The sequence below is a fragment of the Meleagris gallopavo genome, chromosome 5 (assembly GCF_000146605.3).
Source record: "Meleagris gallopavo isolate NT-WF06-2002-E0010 breed Aviagen turkey brand Nicholas breeding stock chromosome 5, Turkey_5.1, whole genome shotgun sequence".
Taxonomy (NCBI): domain Eukaryota; kingdom Metazoa; phylum Chordata; class Aves; order Galliformes; family Phasianidae; genus Meleagris; species Meleagris gallopavo.
Genome location: NC_015015.2, coordinates 14838250 through 14845599, shown reverse-complemented (window position 1 = coordinate 14845599; position 7350 = coordinate 14838250).

Genomic DNA, 7350 nt, shown 5'->3' with positions numbered 1-7350 from the left:
CGTTTCCAGGTCTCTTATAATGCAATCATGTTGTTCCTGTGATTTGTCTTGTGCCTTCTGCCAAAGAATAAAGCTTTGAAAGATAAAATGTGGAAGTACCAAATGTGAAAAACAAATAGGGGAGCTTTGCTGTTTCATGTTCAAGTCCACTGCTACTGTCCTCAGTGGCTTTGTCAGTCTGGCTCTTCAAAGCTCATGAAAAGACCCTCCTGCACTCCCCAGCTGTATCTCTGCTCCTGGACTTGACACTAGGTATCTCCAGCTGCTCCCTGACCACTTGTACCAACTGCTGAGGTCATGGAAAGCTGGAGGGAGGGTGACTCCTGGAGATTGCAGCATATCCCTACTTCCTTGGCTGTGAGGAATGGAAACCAAATCTTCCTGGTTGTTTAAAATCCTCTAGATCCTTCTGGTGAAGATCAGGTCTCCTTCCTTCTATCTTCTTCATCCTTCCTTTCAAACTCTGAACACGATTTTCCTCTTGCTGCAGCAATATGCACTTTGACAGAGCTTTCCCCGAGTGGTGACCATCTCTCCAGTCTGGGAGAAACGTCCCTTTCTGTGCCTGAAGCTTGAGTGTGGAGGAGAGACTGGAAGAGAAGGGCTGCAGGATGCAGATGAGGTGATCTGTCAGGTCTGCAGAGGGCACCATCCCTCCTGAAGGCACAGAAGCCATTTGCTGCCAGCTCCTAGTAGATATCAGCACAGTAATAGCAGCACTGATGAGCATCTCGGCAGTGCTCTGCTCCTTCCCGCCTGTCAGGCTCCTCTGCCTGTGATCTCAACAGCCTGGCATCTGGGGGAATGGTTTCAATCAGTCCTATTAATCCCGAGTCCTGGCTGCTATACTGCAATAAAATTCTAGGCAGAATGAGCAGGGGGATAATTGCTGTTTTGCACTCCTGATATTTCATGTCAAAATAAGAGAGGTCAGAGCTGCGTTTGTGTATGAGTGGCTCAGTCCATGTTTCTCACACAAATTGCTCTTGCTGGTCAGGTGCTTATGGTTCTTCCCTGGTAGCTGGACGTGTGCCAGAGGTAGAAAGGGTATAAGCTTAAGTAGCTGATGGCACATGTATATGTGTATAGTTTGCCTTTTTTGATGCCAGCAGTCCTGGATGCTAGTGATGTTTATCTAGACAGATGGGAAAGGACATCAGGAATTAATGTTCTGCAGAGGTTAATGGAATACTTAACAGCTATATAACTTCAGTTGGATATTGACCCACAGCCACTGTCAGCAGAGTACAGACCACCAAATACAGTTTTAATCCTGCAGTGAGCTCCGTGGTACAAATTGTAGGCTGCATCCATGCAGGCTGCCACTGAGTTGCTTATCATACCTACTGCTGAGCACGAGTGTAAAAGGCAAGAGTGCATCCAAGTGAGGATGTGGGAAGCAGCATGGTGAGAGGAAACAAAACAATCTCGGGAAAGGCTGGAAATGAGAAGTGTGGGAGGTGTGAGGAGGGATGTTGCTCAGAACCACAGGTTGTTCCTGCTGGCTTCTCCTGACAAAGGCCCATTATTGCTGAGCCAGAAATAGGTGACATCAAACGCTTGGCACTGACTGTTGTTTCTTATCTATTGCTGGTACTGGGTCTGAATGCAGAAGGAGCAAAGTTCACTTTTGCAGCCCCAGGGAAACAGAACAAAGCAGCGGGAGTTGGGGCAGCAGAAAGAGTTGCCAGGCTCTACCTGGATGTGTCTGTACTCAGATGGTTTATCCCTGTAGCTGCGGAGTGCAAGATGCACGTTTGTTAGAAGCTGCATGGTTGTGCTAAAGTATGCAATGCTTCCCATGTATCTTTGCTGTCAAAAGAGTGAGACAGGTTGGAGATGCAGTAGGAAAAAGATCTGGATGAGTTGAAATTATATCTGATGCCTCACCCTAGAACACTTCCCCCTTATGTGGGAGAAGTAGACAGGAGAAACACCAAGAGGCTAATTACTGTTTTGCACTCCATGTACTGTGTGCCAGGTGGAGTTGGGTTTTGGGGTCTGGACCATGTTTGGGTATGACCAGCTTGGTCCATGTTTCTAACCACAATTCCTTTGGCTGGTCGGGTGGTTGTGGTTCTCCCCTGCCAGCTGGAAGAGTGCAGTACAGGTCTGCAGGTGTGTTTCAGGTAGCAGTGCAATCAGCTTGATGGAGGTGGCTCCTTAGAAGGATGTAAGCATAAGAAGCCACTAGTGGAAGCAGATTGCTGGTGTTGTGGAATGAGGAGGGGTGATCAGGAAGGTTAACAGCTTTGCAGCTGGTTAGATACAAACTGTGGCTTACCAGCCTCATATACACAGAGGATTTTAGGCTTGTACTGGCTTTGTATATTTAGACTTTCAGCTCTGTACATCACCCAGCAAACTGGTCACTTGTGAATGTAACTGGACTGCAAACAATGGATTATTTGACTTTTCCATTGGTTAAATTCACTTCAACCAAGAGTTGTTTGGGATAGGAATTTGTGGAGGGGAGGTTTCTGTTGTGTTTGAGCCTTAATGACCTGTTGTCCACTAATCTGCCAGAGCAAGAGCAGCAATGTCTGCGTGGTTGTTTTCAGAGTGCACTGATCCTCAGTGACCCCAACAGTCCAACATTAGAGAAAATAAGGGGGAAGCACAGATCCAGTCCATTTTACATACTGTGGGAGCCAGCATGCGGATGCCATTCATGCTGGCATGTCTGGCATGGCAGCCCCTGAGCGTGGAGGAGGCAGGCGTGAGTCACAGCTTGTGAATGTCAGTATCTCTTCTTAGCCTTGGTGGAATCCAGAAGGGAGGAGTTCGTGCCCCTGTATCAACCCCCATGTTGCCCTGGAGATAGAGGTGATATTTCATTTTGTGGTGGCTGTAAGCTGCAGGCAGCTCCCTCCAAGGGTGGTTGCAGGGAGCCACCTAGACTGTCCATCTGTTCCTTAAATATAAACTCTGCACGTGTTTGGGGAAGCGTTGGGCTTTGTGCTTGTCAGTACAATTCGTTCAGCACAGAAGGGGTGGGTCTGGTGCAGTGTAGGAGCACTGCTTACTGAGGAGTGGTGCCACCAGCTAGCAGAAAAATGTGGTTAGTTGCCTTAGGTGTCCCCTCACTATATGGAGAGCAGAGCAGCCCTCTCACCTCTGTGAGAGATGTGGCTTAGATGAGAGGTCTGCAAGAGGTGAGATGGGTGATTTGTGATTTGCCACAGCCTGCTGTAGCCTGCAATTTACCTTGTCATCTTGAGGAGGATTTTTTTTCTTTCCACTTTTATGCATAGGACCTCTTCGTACATTTGAGGAGGAAGAACTGTTGGGCTGCTAACTGCTGTGCCTCGGAGTCATGGGTTGCTGTCTCATTCCTGCTCCTGAGAGGGGAACATACAAGCATATTGCTCAGCTCCTGTGATGTGCTAGGGAACGACCTAACAAAGCCTGCTCTGTTCATTGCCAGGGCTTTCCTCTGGTGTGTTCCCAGGCAGGAAAAAAGGGAATTTAAACCTCTGTACTTACAAGGAAAAATCCTGGCTGTTGATCTTGCCTTAGAGTTGGTCAAGGTATTGGAGAAATGTGGTCCTTGACTCACAGCTGTGCCATAAGGAACTTGCAGGGAGGGAAAAGCAGACAGCTGCAGGGGAACACTGCTTACTCTGGTGTCAAGATGTTTGCCATCTTCCTGTCACAGAGGAAAATGCTCTGCTGCTTTTTACCAAGTGCAAAGTAGTAGTCCAAAGCCTGAGCATGTGCCAGTGACATTTGAAGAGGCTCCCAAAGGAACGAAGTATGTGGTTACTCCCATTTCTTAAAGTGTTTTTTGAGTCATCCTGCTATTTGAGAGTTAATCCAAGTTGTCCCAGACAGGTAGGATGGACTAAGCCTTTAAAATTATAACCTTCAAATAGTGGTAAGTCAAACGAGATTATATGGTCCCTCTAGACATGAAAATTGGCTCTGCAGGGAGGAGGGAAAAAAGAATTAGGTATCAAACTCCTTTTAAGCTTTCCTCTAACAAGGCTTGTTCGTACAGTGCTGGGATCACCTGAAGGCGTGATGAAGTAATCCATGGCAGGATTTTTTAGCTGCATCTGAAGTGCAGCCGCTGTGTGCTGACACCTGTTAGAGGAACCCCCTTTCATTTCCTTATCCTTCCCTGCTCCAAATGAAGCAGACCATGCTGACAGAGACCTGCCAGAGCCCGGCGCACCTCTGAGCTGATTGTAGCTCTGTTCCATTTATGAAGCTGCCACCTGCCCTTTGCCTATAATTTAAGTGAAGCAGCACGGAGTACCTATGTGAGCCCAGCTCCCAGTGCTGCTGCTAGCAGCTCTGGCTGATGGCTAGGGGGTTTCTTTAGAGCCTGCTGGAGTGTGCTCTGGGGTTGGGGAACTGCTTTTTGCCTCTGCCTTCGGCCTTGGCAAAGGGCCAGCAATTAATTGCCTTGAGGACAGCCCTCTCCTTCCAGTTATTTGTTCACATGCTAATGCTTCCCTGTCAAGTTTGGAGGCTAATCTAAAAACAGTAGCATAAATGGTTCTGGTGGAGTCCTTAAGGCCTGCTGCATGGAGGGGCAGTGGAAGGGGGAGAAACGTTTTTTTGGCTGAGGGTTGTTTAATTTTTGCTGGGAAAATGATCCTTCTTCAATGCTGCCTCATGCAGTGTGGATTGGGTGTTTTCAGTATTGCTTCTATAGCAACAGGAAAGAGGCAGCTATGGACTGGGCTCTCAGCTCCAGAAAATGAAAAGTCACTTAATTTGCCCTTGGTTGTGCTTGATATTTGATCTGGCTCTAGTGAAGTGTTTTTAGCTCTAAAAAGCAATAGAACTCCTGAAAGCATTTGATTGCTCCAAAATGGACCACTTGGAGATCCCCACCTTCTGGGTAGTAATAAGGACTGATGGTCAGAAGAGATTTCTTGGCCGTTTCCTGTGGTACTGCTTTTAGAGAAGTGGATATTTCCAGGTGTGACAGCACTGCTGCCTGAGGTGGCTGTGCTGAGCAGGAGGGGAAGCTCCTGCAGATAGTGCCAGCAGCTCTGTAGCTGCCATACTGAGGTGAGAGTTGCTGTGAGTGATGTTCCCTTTGCCATCAGCACACAGGGGTACTGCTGAGTGCATCGCCCCATTCCTAGTTCTGCAGATACCTGATCTATTGCTAACGCACTGAGAAATGTCTCTTCGTGCTGAAACAGTGCTCAGCTAATCAGCAACGTGTCTGAAGCAATAAGACTGTTACCTTCATTTCCATTGTCAAATCCTTTCTCAGCTGTTGTTAAAATACAGCCTTTGTGCAGCTTAGTCTGAGGCTGGCTGCTTGGGTCAGGGCTGTGTTCTAACTTGGAGGACTTTGGCTTTGTCATTTTCAGCACAGAAGATGCAAACAAGATCAGCCTGGTTAAAGCAAAACAGGTGTTGCACAGCTGTTAAATGTAGCCAGCTTTTCTTCTGTTCTGCTCTGCTGTCTGCAGCCAGGTGTCTCAGGTGCAGGCATGGAAGTGCTAAAAGGTAGTTTGAAAATGGGCATTTGACAGCTTTGTATTCTTGCACAGGTCTTCAGAGGACAGAGCAGTTTGGTGGATGAATCTTGAGATGAGAAAAGAATCTTTTCCTACTGCTCCTGTTATATCGTGATATCTTTTTTCTTTGTTGAGTTGCTTTGAGGGAGGTTAAGACTCTTTCAGACTGTGAGACTGTTGGACTCTGTGTCGTTGAGAAGCAAGGAACAGTGACATCAACTGCCCATCCTCTTCTAAAAAATTCTGGTCATGTTTTTGCATTTCAAGTCCCAAGCATTCATTTGTGAGCTAATTCAGATGGTGACCTGCTGTGAGCATGCACCTGGGATTGGAGGTAGCTAGAAAATCTGCTGGCTTTTAGTTAGTGCATTTTCACTGCTGAGATTAATAGGGAATAGCAATGAAAGCACCTCTGCAAAGAGACTGCAGCCAAACTCTGCACACTAGCCACAGCACGTCCTTAGGTTAGTCTTTGCACCAACCCCTGTGTAAAAAAACACCTGTTTATGGAGTGAACGCATCATTGTGATCGCTGCATTAGTGAAAATGGCTTTGAATTCATGCACAGAATTGCCTGAGTAGCTTTGTGGGGGCTGGGTGGATTGTAATGAGTGCATTTATTGGCTTGGTCCTAGTGCTGGCGTGGTGACAGGGAGGGGAGGCTTTGTGCGTATTGCATGAAAACACCAAGGACCCGATGGCTTTGCTTCTGAGAGCTGAGCTGAAACTGACAGTGTCATTAATAGGAGGGGATCAGGAGGAAAGCTGATTCTGCACAAACTCTTCTGTTTAGAAACGTGGCTTAATGCTACTGGTAAATTCTCCAGCGCAGACAAAGCCCTGCTTTTGAAAGCAAAACAAAACACGGCGCCCATGAACAGAGATGGGAAAACAGAATTTATAATATCAATAGTAGGCTGTAGTGAGCATGGTTTGTCATGTCTGTTGGCTAACCCTGACCTGTCTGAATTGCTGTTCCTTATCCCAGCAAACTCTCCTTGCTGTGAGCTTTCTGCAAACACACCCCAGCTGCTGATTTCTGGCACTTCAAGTGCAAAAGAAAAAAGGCGGTTATTGTTTTGTGCCTCAGTTCAATGACTGGTGAAGTGGTTCCTGTGTATAAATAGTGTAGAGTGCTAGGGCATCCTTCTGAATAAAGGAGGCCTTATTAGATACAAGATGATGTTGCTGGACACAGAAGGAGTTCCCATTAATCATGTGCCGGGTGCCACTCTGTGGGCTGCCTTCCAGCTCCTGCCATGGTCAGTGTGTTTGGAGGGGTTGATTTTTTCCCCAAGTTATTGAGTGCTGGGAGCAGTGGCTGGGACTTTCCGAGCTGGGGATGTTTTGCAAGGGCTGGAAAGCATTAGCAAGCATTCTGTTTGTGTTGTAGCAGAACAATTCTGGAGCACGATCACAGTCCTGGGTGTGCTTGATTATTTTTTCTCTGTCATTTTCTTCTCCTTCTTCTCTTTTTTTTTTTCTTTTTCTTTTTAATAGTTGTGAAATCAATTTAGCTGTAAGCTCCCTTTTATCTTTAACAGTCACGCAGCAAGCCATCATCTCTCCCAGATTTGACTAACCCTCTTGTGAAACATATTAATACACAAGTGTGCGTATGGTGCTGAACATAAATATCCTTGCTAAGTTTGAAGTTGATCTCACTGCTATTTTTGTTTCGGCAACACCCTTCCTTGTGGAATACAGTCGTGGAAAAAAATCAGAGGGACAGCTAAGTGATCTGAGAGACAGCTCGTATTGAAGAGCAGGTGTCTCCCCAGGTGCTTTAGGCACATAGTTCTTCATTGGATACCAGGCTTCTATCCATATAAACGAGAGTTAAGGGTCTAAGTCTCTTGAGGGT